The 22,684-nt window shown below is 44.3% G+C and overlaps 1 protein-coding gene across 1 annotated transcript in view; it reads right to left on the reverse strand.

The window, feature by feature from the left end:
- The window catches only part of LOC126244919 (GTP-binding protein Rhes-like), a 509,501-nt gene that overhangs the window by 36,779 nt on the left and 450,038 nt on the right, over window positions 1–22,684 (reverse strand). The gene's annotated exons all lie outside the window — the stretch shown is intronic.

The following is a 22,684-nucleotide window of genomic DNA, read 5'->3' on the forward strand; positions in this document are numbered from 1 at the left end:
AATGAAAGTACATAAGAAATTATTATTTTATTGTATCACGTCTCCCATACAGCGATAAGAATTCCTAATTGAACAACTTTCGTATCAGATAACGTTCTTATACATAATGCAATTATAATCGCGCGGTGGTCTCAAGAAACAAAATTAAATTTCCTTGTTGTCAACATCTTTGTGCATTGTTAGATTCTTGCGTATTTCCCTCGTCAATAATAAAACGTATCTCTGATTGGATGCTAATTATTTTAGTAACATGTTAAAGTTTCACCTTATCGATTTATGTTTATTTAGTATATGTTGTATCGTAGCTTTATTGTACTCATTTTCTGACACGTTATTGGTCTAGATTATAATATTTTTTTGCTCACGTCCACCTCCGTAGCATGCCATGTAAGGGGACCGGGCTAGATTCCCGGCCGGGTCGGGGATTTTCTCCGCTTGGGGAGTGGCCGTTGTCTTCATCATTTCATCCTCATCGGCACACACTTCGCTAAGTGGCATCAACTAAAAAGACTTGCACCAGACGACTGGTATACCCGACGGTTGGTCCTAGCCCAGTAACGTTTCATTCCATTTCTTCCCCTAGCGTTTCAGTCTCTGTAGGGCAACGTGTAGCCGCTTCACGGACTGCATTTTCCACTTCTCCCCCCACAAAACTTCTTCACGCTCTCCCGCTCTTCCTCCGAGATCTTCATTAAACCCTTATCTGCTCCACTTGCGAATTTTTATCTTTTTCCTGTATCCTTCTCTGTCGTCGATCACCGGCATCTTCATCTGAATTCACTCACTTCTCAAATTCTGCTTTCTTCCTCTTTTTACACCCAATTCTATACAACATTACGGCTGTCACGACATTTTTGTTTTCTTCCATAATCATACACAATTTTCACACCAATCATCAAATGTATAGCTAACTCCGAAACTGCGTACACCGTACCTACTCTACCACACAAACATTTGGGGTTACACTCTTCTGGTATGAGATGTTCCCGGGGGGTTGCACTGAGGGACGAATTGCACAATAACCTTGGCTTGAGTGTGGGGCGGCGGTGGGGTGGGTGGACTGCTGTGGCCTGTTGTGGGGTTGTGAACCACTGAGGGCCACGGCGGGACGAAGCCTCTCCGTCGTTTCTAAGTCCCCGGTTTAATACACAATGCACACCACTCTGAAACCGAGTTGATCATATTAAAAGCCAGTGCAAAACCGCTCCTCTCGGAGCATAAAAGAGACGAATATGTTCCTGTTTAAAAGACTCTTACAGAAAAGTGGTAAACAAGCTGCGTCTCAATCGTCATTCCACTTTCCTCACAAAAACTTTGGTGTGCGAACATATTTGCTCTCTGATAACGCAGAACGTTCTAAATCGCTTTACCCAGTCTCTCACTACAGCTACGCCTACATACTCAGCACCTCCTTCTCACTGCCATTGTGTGTATGTGCCTCTTTCTCACTGTCTCTTCTCCCATTTATTTACAGCATATCCCACTGCCACTCTTTCCTCTCTCACTTACACTGTCTGTCTCTGTCTATCTTTGCCACTGCTGCTATCTCCCCCCCCCCACATCGACAGCTCAAAAATTCAGGAGGGTCCAACTTATTTTTTCCTTGTAACCACGTATTTAACATTTTGGTCCAAAATGCGACCTCCCCTATACGTAAGTGATGGACTAAAACAGACTGGGCGGCTCCACTGACTCCCCCTCCTCCCCCTAACCCCCAAGCGTATACATGGTCTCCACTCATCTGCATTTTGCATTTCTACTGTCTCCTCTCTTTTTTTTGCTCACACTACTTGCATCTCCACCTGTTTCTCTTTCTCCATTACTGCCACTGCATCTCACTGACCATCCATATCTCTTCTCCCTTTGACTCATCCATCTCTATTTCCCTTTCACTGCCACTTTCTCTCTCCTACCCTACTGTCACCTCTGTCTTTCTCTCCCACTGGCAGTGTCTCCTCTCTCTTCCACTGTTACTGTCTCTCTGCTACTCTCTTACAGCACAGAAAAGACCGAATATGTTACGATACTAATATTTTTGGCGAAGAAGGCTATTCAGTGTGGCGTCTACGTTCAAGGAACCTCTCTTCTGTTGGGCGAACAGCTTCCCCGATTTATGCTTTGCCGCACTGGCAGGTAATTCGATAGACCGTGTTTTACTAAGGCCGATACTTTTTGCTGAACGTAGTTGTGTTGAGGTCTTACGAGGCTGGCGAGGTACACATTAGACACTGTGGCGGTCCAAGATTCTGCTTACTTTTCTGGAGATATTGCCGACAAAAGCGATGCACTTTAGTGATTTGTGATCCTGCTTCTCTTCCTGCTGTTGTCTACGTACAACCTGTCTGAAAGCACCCCTTATCTGTTTTCTGTAGTACTCATCTTTCGGAATTCTGTCTCCAGGTGCTTCATCTCAAATGGAAGACTGTCTTCGCCGCATATGGATCGTGCTCTGTAAACAAGTGCGCTTACCAAGCGAGGTGGCGCAGTGGTTAGCACACTGGGCTCGCGTTCGGGGGAACGACGATTCATACCCGAGTCCGGTCATCGGGATTTAGTTTTTCCGTGATTTCCATAAATTGCTTCATCAACTGCCGGGATGGTTTCTTTGAAAGGGTACAGCCGATTTCCTTCCCCATCCTCCCCCAATCCGATGGGACCGATGACCTCGCATTTTAGTCGTCTCCCCATAACCAACCAACCAATCAATCAAACAAGTGTGCTTAAGACATTTTCACACTGGGAATTGTGATGGATACTGGCGGCGTGTAGACTTAGATCGGTATGTGTAGGCTGTGTCCCATCTTGCTGTCTGGTGGTCTTTTCACCTGGTCGTCAAGAAACCTTGAAGACGCCATTACGTTCCACTTCCATTGTACACTGTATGTGTACCATGCATGTCCCATGCATGTGGAAAACGTGCCACCCACGTAATGGAAGATCAGTTTGGTTTCCTCCAGGGCCTTCACCTCGAAATACTCGATCTAGTAGGTTAAATTTTGTAGTAAATTCCTGAGGGCGTAGTCTTCTTGCAACAACTGCGTTGTCTGTGAATAGCATGAAAAAGTTAAAACCCTTGTCTGCCAGGGTGTTTATACAACAACATTTTTTTTAAGAAGACGTATAACTTTCCGATTATTTCGCAACGAATTAGACATGACTCTAGGCAAAGAAGTAATTCACTTTCTTTGAAACGGAATGTACATTTTATTTACAGTAGAATCCCGATACAACACGGTTGTCGGGACACATGCTTTTTTCCCATGTTAGAGCGTACACGCGGTACATTGACAGTGAACCGTGTAATGACAAACTACAAATGCAAAGTTAAGAAGAAAATGTAGTACAATATTATACATACTGAGCGATACTGTATTTAAATTTAAAGAACATAAGATGTAAAACATTTCAGAAACATATCAAATAGGGTGCACAACTAAATTAATGCCGTATTTTTTTTTTTTTTTTTTTTTTTTTGCAAAAACAAGGTATATGTTTTTCTATCTCCTGATTGCAACGCATCAGCAGATGGGTGAGCTGGACAGTGATCACCGATTAGTAGAGCTTATTCTCTCGGTTTAAGTGACTGTAGGTGCCTTTTCACTGACAGAACAAACTCCTCGTGAAACCAACTGGTGAAAATGTCACATGTCAACCAAGCATTCCTTGTACGCTTGTAAATGAATTATAATGTGACACGTTTACAAGCTTTAAATATCTCTGGCTTTTACTTTACCCATACAAGAAGGTTTCAGCTGATGGTTTCCCGATTTATTCGCGGCTAAGACGAGTGTTATTCTTTTATTCCCTTTTCAAATCCATCATATTTCCTGAAATTTTGTATCGAGAGTTCTAGTTGGAACCAATCGATAATAGAGCTCTGTTTCATCATAATTATACATTTGACGATTTTTAAATTTTCACTTATAGTTACATCGTGTAGAATATCAAGAAACTGTGAAATACTGTAGATTCAGTGTCGCAAGAACTTGATTCTCGTTCAATGGTCGTTTGGCGAATGCCATGGTGACATTTCTATCTTGTAAACAAACCGTCTGAAGCTATTAAATCTTTTTGTCACGTAAATCAAACTGCAATTTTCATCTTGGGCTTTAATAATTTTCTCAGAAAGTAGTACACCTTCACGTCTCTTTATTATTTCAACCTATTTCTCAAGTTCACTGTCTTTTCCTAGTTTAGTGCTTCTTGTGTGCATTTCCACATCACTTTCAACCTTGTTTACAAAACTACTAAGTTTATTTCCTTTTATCCATCCCCTAATTGTTCCTTCATATAAATCACTCTCGCGCCATAAACTTGCTTTAGTTTCACAATTCTTCACACTGTCAACAGATAACGCTTTCCTTTTTATGACTTCGTAAAAAAACACAGAAATACAGACAATAAATTAATAATTTCTGAACCGGAGAAGAGGAATGTTGAGCAATGGCATACACATTCTCCATGACAACGCTCGCCCACACATCGCTCGGCAAACCGTTGCTCTACTGCAACAGTTGCAGTGGAACGCCCACCCAGCTATGGACCTGACTTGGCGCCCACTGACAATCACCTGCTCCCTAGATTAAAAGAACATTTGGCCGCAAAGCGATTCAGGTCCGACGACGATTGTGATTACGTCGAAAAATAGCTAAATGTCCAAGCTGTAAACTGATGTGAACCATTATGGAAATAAAAAGGTCTATGTACTTCTAAAAAATAGGAGATCTTACTTTTGGGATTACTCGTAGTTCAGAGAGTTTGGAGGTTGCAACAGCAAATTACACTGCAGAAAGGGTACATGCAGACTGTAATACGATTTATCTCGAGTACGTAAAATAGACTGAGAATGCAATAATCACTCATAAAGGATATATTATGATATAATGGGAGACATACTTTATGCCGCTTTATATCCGACTCCACGGTACATCCGATCGCCATATATCGGACTTCTACTGTAGTAAGAAAAAAAGTGGTTCAAATGGCTCTAAGCACTATGGGACTTAACATCTGAGGTCATCGGTCCCCTAGACCTTACAACTACTTAAACCTAACTAACCTAAGGACATCACACACATCCATGCCCGAAGCAGGATTCGAACCTGCGAGAGCAGCGGTCGCGCGGTTCCTGACTGAAGCGCATAGAACAGCTCGGCCACTGCGGCCGGCTACTGTAGCAAGAGAAAAGACCTAATATGTGCGTGCGCTGTATTTCCTGTTAATAATTCCGAAATATATTAAATTCCACCCGATGTTAGCACTTATGCGGCAGGTTGACATTATTTCTGTTACGGAAATTTGTCGACGTGCGACGTCAGTAACGCGAGCCCTGCAGGGACGAGAGCAGTGGCCGAGGCGCAGGCTTTTGTGATCTACCCAATACCGCGACAAAGTTGCCACGGGAAAGTTACCCCGCTACGGCAAAGAGTGTCTACGGAAGTTTGGCGGATTAGGAGGCCGACAGGGGGATGGGACGCGGAAGGCTGGATCGCAGCGTAGCCCCTGTTGGACACGCCCTCGCTGGTAATTAAGGGTAGTTGCGAAGTGGGCGCCGCTCTGCCGGCGCACGTCAGCCGCAGGCGGCTGCGAAACACCATGGGGGCGGCCTGCACACAGCTCGCCGACGACTACTTACGATGAGAACCCCATTGCCTCTGTTCCAACTTCACGACCGCTGATCTGAGAAGCGACGCGAAAGGATTCTAAGCAGCCGATTACTCCTCCTACATCTACATCTCTACATCTACATGGCTACTCTCCGTATCACATTTAAGTGGTTGACAGAATGTTCATCGTACAACCTTCACACTAATTTTCTATCATTCCAATCTCGAACAGCGTGCGGTAGAAAACGAACACCTATATCTTTCCGTGCGGACTCTGATTTCCCTTATTTTATTACACTACTGGCCATTAAAATTGCTACACCAAGAAGAAATGCAGATGATAAACGGGTATTCAACGGACAAACATACTATACTAGAACTGACATGTGATTACATTTTCACGCAATTTTGGTGCATAGATCCTGAGAAATCAGTACCCAGAACAACCACCTCTGCCTGGAATAACGGCCTTGATACGCCTGGGCATTGAGTCAAACAGAGCTTGGATGGCGTGTACTGGTACAGCTGCCCATGCGGCTTCAACACGATACCACAGTTCATCAAAAGTACTAAATCAAATGGCTCTGAGCACTATGGGACTCAACTGCTGAGGTCATTAGTCCCCTAGAACTTAGAACTAGTTAAACCTAACTAACCTAAGGACATCACAAACATCCATGCCCGAAGCAGGATTCGAACCTGCGACCGCAGCGGTCCTGCGGTTCCAGACTGCAGCGCCTTTAACCGCACGGCCACTTCGGCCGGCTCATCAAAAGTACTCACTGGCGTATTGTGACGAGCCAGTTGCTCGGCCACCATTGACCAGACGTTTTCAATTGGTGAGAGATCTGGAGATTGTGCTGGCCAGGGCAGCAGTCGAACATTTTCCGTATCCATACAGGACCTGCAGCATGCGGGCGTGCATTATCCTGCTGAAATGTATGGTTTCGCAGGGATCGAATGAACGGTAGAGCCACGGGTCATAACACATCTGAAATGTAACTTCCACTGTTCAAAGTGCCGTCAATGCGAGCAAGAGGTGACCGTGACGTGTAACCAATGGCACCCCATACCATCACGTCGGGTGTTACGCCAGTATGGCGATGACGAATACACTTTTCCAATGTGCGTTCACCGCCATGTCGCCAAACGCGGATGCGACCATCATGATGCTGTAAACAGAACGTGGATTCAACCGAAAAAATTACGTTTTGCCATTCGTGCACCCAGGTTCGTCATTGAGTACATCATTGCAGGCGCTCCTGTCTGTGATGCAGCGTCAAGGGGAACAGCAGCCATGGTCTCCGAGCTGATAGTCCATGCTGCTGCAAACGTCGTCAAACTGTTCGTGCAGTTGGTTGTTGTCTTGCAAACGTCCGCATCTGTTGACTCAGGGATCGAGACGTGGCTGCACGATCCGTTACAGCCATGCGGATAAGATGCCTGTCATCTCGACTGCTAGTGATACGAGGCTGTTGGTATCCAGCACGGCGTTCCGTATTACCCTCCTGAACCCACCGATTCCATATTCTGCTAACAGTCATTAGATCTCGACCAACGCGAGCTGCAGTATCGTGATACGATGAACCGCAATCGTGACAGGCTACAGTCCGACCTTTATCAAAGTCGGAAACGTGATAGTACGCATTTCTCCTCCTTACACGAGACAGCACAACAACGGTCCACGAGGCAACGCCGGTCAGCTGCTGTTTGTGTATGATAAATCGGTTGGAAACTTTCCTCATGTCAGCACGTTGTAGGTGTCGCCACCGGTGCCAACCTTGTGTCAATGCTCTAAAAAGCTAATCGTTTCCGAATCACAGCATCTTCTGTCTGTCGGTTAAATTTCGCGTCTGTAGCACGTCATCTTCGTGGTGTAGCGATTTTAATGGCCAGTAGTGTATGATGATCGTTTCCCCTGTGTAGGTCGGCTTCAACGAAATACACTCCTGGAAATGGAAAAAAGAACACATTGACACCGGTGTGTCAGACCCACCATACTTGCTCCGGACACTGCGAGAGGGCTGTACAAGCAATGATCACACGCACGGCACAGCGGACACACCAGGACCCGCGGTGTTGGCCGTCGAATGGCGCTAGCTGCGCAGCATTTGTGCACCGCCGCCGTCAGTGTCAGCCAGTTTGCCGTGGCATACGGAGCTCCATCGCAGTCTTTAACACTGGTAGCATGCCGCGACAGCGTGGACGTGAACCGTATGTGCAGTTGACGGACTTTGAGCGAGGGCGTATAGTGGGCATGCGGGAGGCCGGGTGGACGTACCGCCGAATTGCTCAACACGTGGGGCGTGAGGTCTCCACAGTACATCGATGTTGTCGCCAGTGGTCGGCGGAAGGTGCACGTGCCCGTCGACCTGGGACCGGACCGCAGCGACGCACGGATGCACGCCAAGACCGTAGGATCCTACGCAGTGCCGTAGGGGACCGCACCGCCACTTCCCAGCAAATTAGGGACACTGTTGCTCCTGGGGTATCGGCGAGGACCATTCGCAACCGTCTCCATGAAGCTGGGCTACGGTCCCGCACACCGTTAGGCCGTCTTCCGCTCACGCCCCAACATCGTGCAGCCCGCCTCCAGTGGTGTCGCGACAGGCGTGAATGGAGGGACGAATGGAGACGTGTCGTCTTCAGCGATGAGAGTCGCTTCTGCCTTGGTGCCAATGATGGTCGTATGCGTGTTTGGCGCCGTGCAGGTGAGCGCCACAATCAGGACTGCATACGACCGAGGCACACAGGGCCAACACCCGGCATCATGGTGTGGGGAGCGATCTCCTACACTGGCCGTACACCACTGGTGATCGTCGAGGGGACACTGAATAGTGCACGGTACATCCAAACCGTCATCGAACCCATCGTTCTACCATTCCTAGACCGGCAAGGGAACTTGCTGTTCCAATAGGACAATGCACGTCCGCATGTATCCTGTGCCACCCAACGTGCTCTAGAAGGTATAAGTCAACTACCCTGGCCAGCAAGATCTCCGGATCTGTCCCCCATTGAGCATGTTTGAGACTGGATGAAGCGTCGTCTCACGCGGTCTGCACGTCCAGCACGAACGCTGGTCCAATTGAGGCGCCAGGTGGAAATGGCATGGCAAGCCGTTCAACAGGACTACATCCAGCATCTCTACGATCGTCTCCATGGGAGAATAGCAGCCTGCATTGCTGCGAAAGGTGGATATACACTGTACTAGTGCCGACATTGTGCATGCTCTGTTGCCTGTGTCTATGTGCCTGTGGTTCTGTCAGTGTGATCATGTGATGTATCTGACCCCAGGAATGTGTCAATAAAGTTTCCCCTTCCTGGGACAATGAATTCACGGTGTTCTTATTTCAATTTCCAGGAGTGTATTTTCGCATTCGGAGGAGAAAGTTGATGATTGAAATTTCGTGAGAAGATCTCCCGCAACGAAAACCGCCTTTGTTTTAATGATTTCCAGCCCAAATCCTGTATCATGTCTGTTACCCCCTCACCGCTATTTCTCGATAATACAAAACGTGTTGTCCTTCTTCGAATTTTCTGGATGTACCCCGTTAATCCTACTTGGTCAGGATCCCATACAGCACAGCACTAGTATAGGTAGTCACTTTAGTAGATCTGTTGTATCTTATAGTCGTTCTGCCGATAGCACGCAGTCTTTGGTTCGCCTTCCCCACAACATTTTCTGTGTGTTCTATCCAATTTAAGTTGTTCATAATGGTAATTACTAGGTATGTGAAACTTCCTGGCAGATTAAAACTATGTGCCCGACCGAGACTCGAACTCGGGACCTTTGCCTTTCGTGGGCAAGTGCTCTACCAACTGAGCTACCGAAGCACGACTCACGCCCGGTACTCACAGCTTTACTTCTGCCAGTACCCCGTCTCCTACCTTCCAAACTTTACAGAAGCTCTCCTGCGAACCTTGCAGAACTAGCACTCCTGAAAGAAAGGATATTGCGGAGACATGGCTTAGCCACAGCCAGGGGGATGTTTCCAGAATGAGATTTTCAGTCTGCAGCGGAGTGTGCGCTGATATGAAACTTCCTGGCAGATTAAAACTGTGTGCCCGACCGAGACTCGAACTCGGGACCTTTGCCTTTCGTGGGCAAGTGCTCTACCAACTGAGCTACCGAAGCACGACTCACGCCCGGTACTCACAGCATTACTTCTGCCAGTACCCCGTCTCCTACCTTCCAAACTTTACAGAAGCTCTCCTGCGAACCTTGCAGAACTAGCACTCCTGAAAGAAAGGATATTGCGGAGACATGGCTTAGCCACAGCCTGGGGGATGTTTCCAGAATGAGATTTTCAGTCTGCAGCGGAGTGTGCGCTGATATGAAACTTCCTGGCAGATTAAAACTGTGTGCCCGACAGAGACTCGAACTCGGGACCTTTGCGTTTCGTGGGCAAGTGCTCTACCAACTGAGCTACCGAAGCACGACTCGCTACTGTCTGGAACCGCGCGACCGCTACGGTCGCAGGTTCCAATCCTACCTCGGGCATGAATGTGTGTGATGTCCTTAGGCTAGTTAGGTTTAAGTAGTTCTATGTTCTAGGGGACTGATGACCTCAGTAGTTAAGTCCCATAGTGCTCAGAGCCATTTGAACCATCTTTCGAATAGTCTGTTATTAGTCGGAATGGCACATTACACTGGTTAGATTACTTACAACAGTTAACCGTTGGTACTCCTACACTCACTGTGCAAAAGTCAGATGTACTGCAGAAGCTGCAACTGAATGTTCGTTTGGAATGTAAGTTTATTTCTTTACGGCAAAACTGCTTCAGGTGAGAATAAGTTCAGTTTCACGGACAGAATAATTATGCAAGATATTTCTGTCCTTTACTTATAGCATGTATCCCAACTCACCTGTCAGAAGAAAAAAGAACTTCGTCTGAAATCAGCACAATTAATCGATATTTTTAAATAATAAATCTTTAAATTGAGGCTCTTTTTGATCACGAAGATGACAGTGATTCACCTTTGGTGCCGAAGACAGTGAATCCGTGCCTTCTAGTCGTCAAAGGGAAGGCAGGCTACAGAAGCAATGATTTCTTTATTGGTTTGGGTGGAACTCAGTGTAATAAAACACCACCGCCACGCAACTCACTTCGAGTACACAGTATCATGGAAATTGGACCTGAATCAGTAGCTGGTAGTTTAACTGTCACTCTAATAATGCATGGGATTATTTTACCTCGCCAGGAATGTTAGAGGAGATCACGTATTGTACTAACTTAGATGGTAGGCGCTTTGCTAGTATCAAGAAAAAATTGGCAGATATTACATCTGAGAAGATGAATACATTTTTGGACCACTACCAGACATAAAAAAATAAACCTGTGTTGCTTTTGCTATAGTAAATACATAATTGGAGAAACCCCAACAAATTCTACTACGGTTAGTTTTTTCACGAGTGTTCCATTATATGAAGAACTATTGTACGAAAAGATTACAGTAATCGAACCAAGAAAACAAGAAAATCGCGCCAGTAATGAAGGCTTCCGGATCCAGAGATATTTTATCTTCATCATATGATCCTGATGACAGTTGTACAACTAAAGGCTATATCCCCAAAAAGAACAAAAATTCCATACAGCTCAGTTCTCTGCTCCACAGTGCCACAGTTGACACAAAATGAAGCCAGGGAAGTTTTACTCAACAACAAAATTAAATAAGGAACTGATTTTCCTGACCGGTAGCCAGAGACCATCAAGAAGGTGGCCTTTTGACGTGTGGACATCTGTAATGCACATAGTACCCATAAATACTATGTTTAATTTGACAGCAACAGCCAACTACCCTGAAGGCAGCTCTGAAGAAAGGAGCATTTTCCTCAAGAAATTAGGGCAAAATCTAACAACTCACACCTCCAAAAGAATTTTCTGCAAGCCATGTCAAGTTGTGACATTACTCGCCAACAGAGAACTGCAAGTCACCAAAAAGATGTTCCGTGTGCCCACATAGATCAGACACAAAAAGCGATGGAACATGCAACAAATGCACAAAAAGTATTCACAAGAAACATAGATAATTATTTGTAAAATAGTATTTTCATGAGAAGAAATTCCGATTTAAGCACAGTAAAACTGAAATTTTTTTTTATAATCTCAGATAAATTATAACGTACTTTATGATTTTTTATTTCATGTATTAAAATGGAGGTCACAATATCATGTTAAGTACTTCCTTATTTATTATGTGCCATCAAACCATCAAAATTTGATATTAGTGTTCTATAACACGCTTTTTTATTTGTAATGTGGTGTGGGTGTTCTAGACGCCTCTCGTACCCTTTTTCGAGTAAAGACGCTCATGCATCCAAGGGTTAAAAAGCAGATGTTCAACCGGAAAATTTACCCTACGTATGATCAGACATACCAAGAATCCTAAATTAATGGTTTAATTTAAATATTGCATCATTACCCATGTTTGTATACAGTAGATACACGTCCATTCTTCGTGCTCGAAATAAACACTAAAACTAACAGGTAGTCCAGTATATGCCAAATTTGTATATTGACAAACTTCTTAATTCGAAAACAAACAAAAACCACTCAATAATTAGGAGAAACTGGGATATTATCTGGTAGCTATGTAGAAACCAATATGACAATGACAGTTTCCATTGTTGGGACTTCAAATTTATTTCAGTGGAGGATAAACAAGGCATTACCAACATACATAAATTATGAGGACTTATTTTTGACAGTTTAAATTATATTAAAAGTAACTCACCACTATGCAATATACGGTTTACCCATACCTTTCGGTAAAAATAGGTACTGTGTGGGGTAGAAACGGAAAATTTTATGTTTTCAGTCTGATACATGGGACACAGCTGTAATCAAGCAAGTCATCATCTCTTACAATCCTTATGGGCCCAATCCTCACACTTAAAATACATTACTCAATCATCTGATTTTCTTGTTGATGAGTAGATCTCTTTGTAAAGAAGACAAGACATTTCATTCCCATCTTCAGAATAGCTGTTCTCCCCACACGTCTTTAGACTCTTCCGACTTTTTTTATGCTCTACACCAAGAATTCTTTAATATTTTTTTAACCTGCTAGGAAGACGCTTTTGTGGATATGAGTTCATTTTCGGAGAACAACTGCGCGATCACGCCGCGTTTTCCTCTTCATCTGATTGAGGATGGTCTTTCGTAGTGAGGAACTGGTTTTACACTCTTTTGTGATGCGGTGAACGAAGACTGTATCTGCACATCAGTCGACGGGCCAGGATGTGGAGAACAAGCAATAACTGACACTTTTGTTTCCTGGGAATCTTGCATTACTCTTTCTGTTGTATTTAACAGAGCAAGGTCCTCCTTGCCAGATGCATCTGCATCAAGCGGGAAAAATACCTGTCTTTCTAAATCGATATAGGTCATTTTGCATTGTTGTTGTTGCAGTACACGCAAGTCCAAACAAATTAGCTATTTGGAAGTGGATCGCCACTCTTCCCGGATGGCTGCTAAGTCCTCAATTTCCTGAGAGTATAAAGCAGTTAATGGTCCCATCTCAAATGAAATTACTTCTCTTCAGTAAGGGATAATTATTTAAATTATAGCGACAAAAATAATCCATAAATTAATATGCAATTATTACATTAAAACGTGTACACACAAGTAGCGTTCCGTTAAAAGCATATACTTCTTACGTCAGACATATAAGTAATACGTAACGAAGTCATGGAGTAATGTCAGACAGTTCCTGTTTTACCCCACTGCTTCTACCAGGCTTTACCCCAGCTGTACCATATCTATAAAATTCCTTCTGCATAAGAAAGAAGATGAAGAACCGTTTAAAGTGACATATGTTCATAAAACCTGATAAAAGTATTATTCATTGAATTACTTGTTTCAGCTTTTAATACGACGGTATAAGTTCCTTACTGGACACAAATATCACAAAGTAAGATACAGAACCACAAAAATCTATTAAATCATTTTGCTCAACAACATCGCGTCTGACGCCACCAAGTCTCATGACGGTACTGAAGTTTCCGATTGTCTTCATTGTCTAAGGACCAAAATGAGGGTTCCTGGTTTCACCCTCAACTTCCCTTACATAAAATAACATCATTCAATAAATACAACCGAATTCACCGAGTGTAATAAAATGTTCAAATGTGTGTGAATTCCTAAGGGACCAAACTGCTGAGGTCATCGGTCCCTAAACTTTCACATCACTTAGCCTAACTTCTGCTAAGAATAACACGTAGCCGTGCGGTTAAAGGCGCTGCAGTCTGGGACCGCAAGACCGCTACGGTCGCAGGTTCGAATCCTGCCTCGGGCATGGATGTTTGTGATGTCCTTAGGTTAGTTAGGTTTAACTAGGGGACTAATGACCTCAGCAGTTGAGTCCCATAGTGCTCAGAGCCATTTGAGCCAATAACACGTACACTCATATGTCACTGAGTTTGGAAGAGGTCATGTAATAGAGCTACAAGAGGTTGGATCTTGCTGCTGCGATCCTGCAGAAAGACTTAACAGGAAAGTAGCCACTGTAAATGACAGTAGACAGCGGTTGTCACGAGAATGTATGGTCATAAGAAGACTGGGCTCTGGATGACCACAGGGGCTACTGCGGGGGCAAGACCATCGTGTTCGGCTTATGCTCTGTCTCACCGTACTGCTTCTGCAGCAGCAATTAGAGCAGCAGTTGGCACCACAATGACACAACCGTTGCTAATCGGTTACTTCAAGGATAGCTCCGAGCCAAGATGCACATATTGCGCATTCAACTAAGTCCAAACCACCGCCATTTGACATTTCATTGGTGTCAAATAACAGCTTTTTGGAGGGTAGAGTGGAGACCCGTTATGTTTTCTGATGAAAGCTGGTTCTTCCTCAGTGCCAGTGACGGCCATGTTTTGGTTACAAGGTGTCCACTTGAGGTCCTGGAAAAAACCCTATTTGGGTGATGGAAACACTTGACCTAAACTTGGTTTTACTGTCTGCGATGCAATTTCATATAACAGCAGAGCACTCTCATGGTTACCCTACCCAACCTGAATGAAAATTTGTACTTCAGTTCGGTGATTCGACCTGTTGTGCTGCCATTCATGAACAGCATTCCATGGGGTGTTTTCTGCCAGGGTAATGCACGCTCACATACCGCTCTTGTCAACCAATGTGCTCTGCAGGGTGTCGACATGTCGCATTGACATGCTCGATCACCAAATCTGTCCCCCATCAAGCACATATGGGACATCATCGGGTGACAACTCCAGCGTCACCCTCAATTAGCATTAACCGTTCCTTTATTGAAAGAGAGGCACACAGCAATCAATCACGATATCATTAGTTTTTATTATTCTTGTAAATCTAGATTTCAGCTGTAAATAAACATTCCATTGAATCTGGGTTACAATTCAACAGACTCAAATGCACTGAAGATGGCTATTTACAGCACGAATCTATATTTTGCAAGAATAATAAAAATTAATGAGATTACGGGTAATTGCTGTATGCCTCTTCCTTCCTTATAGTGTACAGTCGCTTTGCACAACGGTTCCTTACGGAATCACAGCTGGTTTCTCCCTGTATTGATCAAACAGATACAACAGGCATGGAACTCCATCCCCATAAACTGACACCTGACACCTGTGCAACGCAATGCACGCCCATTTGCATGCTTGCATTCAACATTCTGGTGGTTACACAGGTCATTAATGTACCAGAATTTCACATTTACAGTGGCTTATCTCACACACACATTAACCTGTGATCTTGCAGTGTTAATCACTTTAATATGTTAGTAGACAAATGTATTCCCGAATTTTCATTACTTTATGTTAATTATTTTTTTGTCTTACGATTTTTTCCCATCGTGTCATGACCGTGGAATCAGTATCGACTGAAAATGACTTTACGTAGTGGTCCAGTTCCTCGTGGCAACTGCCGACACATGGTACAAATGTTTCAGCACCAATCCCTATCCAATGAAATAGGAAGTTCTGAGAAAGTACGCTCAGATAAGAATGGGAGAGGTGTTGATTTACAAAAATGACTACACGCTAAATTTGATGGTTCACCTCATTCACCGCCAAAGATAGAGGATCATGGTATGCCCAGCCCAGGTTGTCCAGATTAATGTGGATGTATGTGAGGTTCTACTGTTTTTAGATAAAGTGGCGGAGAAGGGGTGCCCACAGGAAATCCTGGTGCTGCATTCATATTTGCAAAGGTCAGGTACAAACTGGATGTATTGTATGTACGAATACAAAGTGATAGATGCAACTTGCTATGAGTAAGGTAGACCTAAAAGAGTGATACAGTTAGAGCTACACGTTGGTGGTTTGTTGATTAAAATTACAACTTGTGGCAGATAAATCGCTGAAAGCACTCTTAGTCCATAGCCTGACCTACCTAGACGATGTCACAGAATACGACTTCCATCACTAACTGGAAAACTTACAGCGATGCAAGAGGACTTACTTCTGCTGAGCAAATACTCCAGCATATGCAATAGTGTTATGATAACTGGCACCACTCAGTTGTAGAGACAAGTGTTGCAATATCTGTCACCTTGCAGCATTGACTGTACTTTGTGAAGCCTGCGTCTATTTTAGATAGACGACTGCTCACTCTTAAGAACTTCCAGTACGACTGCTGCCACTGGACTTGATTACCCATAGAAAATAAAGCTTAGTTAATAATAATTAGTTAAGGAGCCAGCTGATAAAGAGTTGGCGAAAATGAGTTGTAATGTGGGAAACAAAGCATTTCCAGACCCATGTTCATGTGACATAATTTCTTAGTCTACGTGAGAGGAATGTGTCCTGTAATTTGTGCCATACATTTTGTTATACCCTGGATTCTCTTTTCCCAGAGAGACAATTTATATATGATTTTTGTAACTCACCACTTTCTTCCAAAACTGTTACATCATCTCCATTCATAACAATAGTGACATTTATTTCTATTAATCTGCATAACTGGGTTTACTAACTATATTCAGTTCTGAATCAGATCATGTACATACACATTAAATGAGGTTGGTGACAGGATACAACATTGTCTGAGTCCCTTATGATATTTTAGTGTTATTATTGCTAACTTTTATCATTATTTTTGTGTCTTTGTCTAAGCATTTTACATCTTCAGTAAGATGAATAGGTTATACAGCTCCAATCAGTATGTCCCACAGTTTGTTTCTGTTAACGTCAAAAGCTTTATCGAAATCAGTAACAGCTTGATGTGTCTCTAAGTAGCCTTCACGTCCGTTCTGTAAAATTCTGTACACGCTAAGAAAAATAAGAGGCAACACAACGGAATTATCTACATGGCATGGAAATCAATGGATCATTTACAGACAAATAAACGATAACAATATCGGAAAATTTTTATCATTTATTCAAGAGAAAGAACAATCCAGTAACGTGTTGGTCCACCTCTGGTCGTTATGTAAGCAGTTATTCGGTTTGGCATTGCTTGAAACGGTTGTTTGATGTCCCACTCAGGGAAATCGTGCCAAAATCTGTCCAACTGGCGCGTTAGAGCGTGAAAATTGCAAGTTAGTTGGATGGTCCCACCCATAATGCTCTAAACGTTCTCAGTTGGGAGAAAATTGGGCGACCTTGCTGGAAAGGGTAGGGTTTGGCAACCACAGAGACAAGCAGTAGAAACTCTTACCGTGTGCGGGCGGGCACTATCTTGCAGAAATGTAAACCAAATAGGGCTTTCCATGAAGGGCAATAAAATGGACCGCAGAGTATCAACGATGTACCGCTGCGCTCTAAACGTGCCGCGGATGACAATCAAAGATGTCGTGTTATGAAAACTGGTATCCCAGACCATCCCTGATCGTCGAGTCAAATGGCGGACCACGATCGGGTTAGTATCCCACCAGTGTCCAGGAGCATCCAGACACGTCTTCGGCCTGGAATGTCATTGACTGGAGTAAAGTTGTCTTCAGTGATGAGTCCCGCTTCGTATGAGCCCCAAAACCGTGTCTGCGGACCCCCCGACAGTGGTGGGATACCAACCTGACTGTCGCCCACCATACAGCCCAACAACTGGGATTGGTGGTCTGGGGTACCATTTCCTTTTTGTCATAGCACAGCCCCTTTCTTTGTCATCCGCTGCGCCGTTACAGCACAGCGATACCTCGATGACACGCTACGCTCAGTCTAGTTTCCCTTCATGTCATGCCATTCTGGGACCATATTTCCGCAAGATAACGCCTGCTCGCATTGGACAAGAGATTTTACTGCTTGTCTTCGTTGGTGGACATCCAGTTTTAATCTTACTTGCTAGCTGGCATGTTCTTCACAATAAACACCTGCGTTTGCAGTTGTATTTTGTGCATAATTTTACGAGATCACATAACGTAGTCTTGCGCTGAAGATGATTACTGTGTGATTGAAATCAATATAAAGTATTGGTAAAGAAACGGTTTCAGGTTTATTCGACATCCAACAACTCTGGCAGTCAATGCCAAGTCAACTGCTTGCATAAGGACCAGACGTAGACAAAGCGTTATTCACTTGCTCTAAACGTGGAGCTGTTTCTCTTGAATAAAGCATCCGATGTTTCTGAAATCGTAATCAATTTGTTCGTCTGTATATGTACGTCATATCCACCGATTCCACCGATATGCGTCCCATTCGGACACGTCCTTCATCGTGTGTCATTTCTGCATAAATAGCCATTTCGGAATCTACTCTTTTGTTCTAATAGGAGACTATAACAGTCACAATTGTTATTATTTTTTAATTTTGTAGAGTGAGTTGATGAGGCTAGTTCCTGTATCATTTTCATAAATGTTTCTTTGATTTCTTTAAAAACTGTTATCGGTAATAACTAAAAAACTTGGTTGATGATTATTAAAAGTTTGTGACTAGCTCTTGTGTATTTCGTGGAGAACATACGGGGGTAATCCAAAAAGTAAGGTCTCCTATTTTTTTATAAGTACAGAACTCTGTTTGTGTGGCAGTTGGTGTAGTGGACTGACAAGGCAGCCAGTCCACAGAGACGGGCAGCCGAAAGGGCACACGTACACACACGCCGACTGGCGCGAAGTCTGGAACAGGATACGTGATGAATGTGATAAAGAAAAGAACGTAGCTACTAGAACACTTAACTTTTATATCGTCCTTTGGTATACAGCATTCTTGATGATACAAGTGAGACTCTGTAGATTCATGAAGTAACTAATGGTGCCTTGCTAGGTCGTAGCCATGGACTTAGCTGAAGGCTATTCTAGCTGTCTCTCGGCAAATGAGAGAAAGGCTTCGTCAGTGTAGTCGCTAGCAAAGTCGTCGTACAACTGGGGCGAGTGCTAGTCAGTCTCTCGAGACCTGCCTTGTGGTGGCGCTCGGTCTGCGATCCTGACAGTGGCGACACGCGGGTCCGACATGTACTAATGGACCGCGGCCGATTTAAGCTACCACCTAGCAAGTGTGGTGTCTGGCGGTGACACCACAGTTGGTCACACTGTTATGCAGAGTGCTTCACGCGCTGTGTGTAAACTTGCGCACGCCGCGCTGAGGCGCTCAGTCTTGGCTTGGCAGCAGTTGAAAATGGAGCTACCGTTGAATGTTACCGCCAAGTGCGAACTGCGCGCTGTTATTCGGTTTTTGAGCGCAAAGGGTACTGCGCAGATTGAAATCCATTGCCAGCTGACGGAAGTGTATGGTGAGTCGTGCATGGATGACAAAAATATTCGTAAGTGGTGTAGAGAGTATGCAGCTGGTCGGACCGAAATTCACGACGAACAAAGGAGCGGGAGACCTTCAGTTTTTGAGGAGACTCTGTTGAAGGTTGGGCAAAGCTTGCGTGAAGATCGGCGGATCACCCTGGATGATCTCTGCACGTTGGTTCCTGAGGTTTCTCGAAGCACCGCTCACAGAATTTTAACGGAAACATTGAACTACCGGAAGGTGTGCGCAAGATGGGTGCCACGCATGGAGACTGAGGACCACATGCGGCAACGAGTTGATGCTTCCCGCACATTACTTCACCACCATGCAGCCGAACAGAACAACTTTCTGGACTCAATTGTCATCGGTTACGAAACCTGGGCATACCACTTTACACCTGAGACCAAGCAACAATCACGCCAGTAAAGTCATCCTTCTTCGCCAAAGCCGCGGAAATTTAAACAAACACAGTCTGCCGGTAAAGTCATAACAACCGTTTTTTTGGGATCGGAAAGGGGTATTGTTGGTCGCGTTTATGCCCACTGGGACCACAGTGACTATCACCTGTTCCCTGAGTTATATATACAGGGTTATTACAAATGATTGAAGCGATTTCACACCTCTACAATAACTTTATTATTTGAGATATTTTCACAATGCTTTGCACACACATACAAAAACTCAAAAAGTTTTTTTTAGGCATTCACAAATGTTCGATATGTGCCCCTTTAGTGATTTGGCAGACATCAAGCCAATAATCAAGTTCCTCCCACACTCGGCGCAGCATGTCCCCATCAATGAGATCGAAAGCATCGTTGATGCGAACTCGCAGTTCTGGCACGTTTCTTGGTAGAGGAGGTTTAAACACTGAATCTTTCACATAACCTCACAGAAAGAAATCGCATGGGGAGTCGGGAGAGCGTGGAGGCCATGACATGAATTGCTGATCATGATCTCCACCACGACCGATCCATCGGTTTTCCAATTTCCTGTTTAAGAAATGCCGAACATCATGATGGAAGTGTGGTGGAGCACCATCCTGTTGAAAGATGAAGTTGGCGCTGTCGGTCTCCAGTTGTGGCATGAGCCAATTTTCCAGCATGTCCAGATAAACGTGTCCTGTAACGTTTTTTTTCGCAGAAGAAAAGGGGGCCATAAACTTTATACCGTGAGATTGCACAAAACACGTTAACTTTTGGTGAATTGCGAATTTGCTGCACAAATGCGTGAGGATTCTCTACCGCCCAGATTCGCACATTGTGTCTGTTCACTTCACCATTAAGAAAAAGTGTTGCTTCATCACTGAAAACAAGTTTCGCACTGAACGCACCCTCTTCCATGAGCTGTTGCAACCGCGCCGAAAATTCAAAGCGTTTGACTTTGTCATCGGGTGTCAGGGCTTGTAGCAATTGTAAACGGTGAAGCTTCTGCTTTAGCCTTTTCCGTAAGATTTTCCAAACCGTCGGCTGTGGTACGTTTAGCTCCATGCTTGCTTTATTCGTCGACTTCCGCGGGCTACGCGTGAAACTTGCCCGCACGCGTTCAACCGTTTCTTCGCTCACTGCAGGCCGACCCGTTTATTTCCCCTTACAGAGGCATCCAGAAGCTTTAAACTGCGCATACCATCGCCGAATGGAGTTAGCAGTTGGTGGATCTTTGTTGAACTTCGTCCTGAAGTGTCGTTGCACTGTTATGACTGACTGATGTGAGTGCATTTCAAGCACGACATACGCTTTCTCGGCTCCTGTCGCCATTTTGTCTCACTGCGCTCTCGAGCGCTCTGGCGGCAGAAACCTGAAGTGCGGCTTCAGCCGAACAAAACTTTATGAGTTTTTCTACGTATCTGTAGTATGTCGTGACCATATGTCAATGAATGGAGCTACGGTGAATTTATGAAATCGCTTCAATCATTTGTAATAGCCCTGTATAAATGCACTAGTAGATAGTGTCGGAAGTTCCATGCGGCTTTTCGCGGATGATGCTGTAGTATACAGAGAAGTTGCAGCATTAGAAAATTGTAGCGAAATGAAGGAAGATCTGCAGCGGATGGGCACTTGGTGCAGGGAGTGGCAACTGACCCTTAACATAAACAAATGCAATGTATTGCGAATACATAGAAAGAAGGATCCTTTATTGTTTGATTATATGATAGCGGAACAAACACTGGTAGCAGTTCTGTAAAATATCTGGGAGTATGCATGAGGAACGATCTGAAGTGGAATGGTCATAAAAAATTAATTGTTGGTAAGGCGGGTACCAGGTTGAGATTCATTAGGAGAGTCCTTAGAAAATGTAGTCCATCAACAAAGGAGGTGGCTTACAAAACACTCTTTCGACCTATACTTCAGTATTGCTCATCAGTGTGGGATACGTACCAGATCGGGTTGACGGAGGAGATAGAGAAGAGCCAAAGAAGAGCAGCGCGTTTCGTCACAGGGTTATTTGGTAAGCGTGATAGCGTTACGGAGATGTTTAGCAAAGTGGCAGACTCTGCAAGAGAGGCGCTCTGCATCGCGGTGTAGCTTGCTGTCCAGGTTTCGAGAGGGTGCGTTTCTGGATGAGGTATCGAATATATTGCTTCCCCCTACTTATACCGCCCGAGGAGATCACGAATGTAAAATAGAGAGATTCGAGCGCGCACGGAGGCTTTCCGGCAGTCGTTCTTGCCGCGAACCATACGCGACTGGAACAGGAAAGGGAGGTAATGACAGTGGCACGTGAAGTGCCCTCCGCCACACACCGTTGGGTGGCTTGCGGGGTATAAATGTAGATGTGGATGTTAAAAAGAAAATTGGCCGGAAATCGATTCAGCTCCATCGACGAGGTGAAAGAAGGGGTTCATAACATTCAGAATAGCATGGCGGCGCGATTGTATGGCGTGGGCATACAAAAACTGCCGCAGCGTCTACAAAGATGCATCGACAGAAATGGTGATTATGTCGAAAAACAGCTAAATGTTCAAGCTGTAAACTGATGTAAATCGCTGTAGAAATGAACAGGTCTGTCTACTTATAAAAAAATAAGAGACCTTACTTCTGGGATTAACCTCGTACATATGGCCCCATAAATAAAAACTTCGAGGTTCGCCGATGACATTGTAATTCTGTCAGAGACAGCAAAGGACTTGGAAGAGCAGTTGAACGGAGTGGATGGTGTCATGAAAGGAGGATATAAGATGAACATCAACAAAAGCAAAACGAGGATAATGGAATGTAGTCGAATTAAGTCGGGTGATGCTGAGGGAATTATATTAGGAAATGAGACACTTAAAGTAGTAAAGGAGTTTTGCTATTTGGGGAGCAAAATAACTGATGATGGTCGAAGTAGAGAGGATATAAAATGTAGACTGGCAATGGCAAGGAAAGCATTTCTGAAGAAGAGAAATTTTTTAACATCGAGTATAGGTTTAAGTGTCGGGAAGTCGTTTCT

The sequence above is a fragment of the Schistocerca nitens genome, chromosome 1 (genome assembly GCF_023898315.1).
Source record: "Schistocerca nitens isolate TAMUIC-IGC-003100 chromosome 1, iqSchNite1.1, whole genome shotgun sequence".
Classification (NCBI taxonomy): domain Eukaryota; kingdom Metazoa; phylum Arthropoda; class Insecta; order Orthoptera; family Acrididae; genus Schistocerca; species Schistocerca nitens.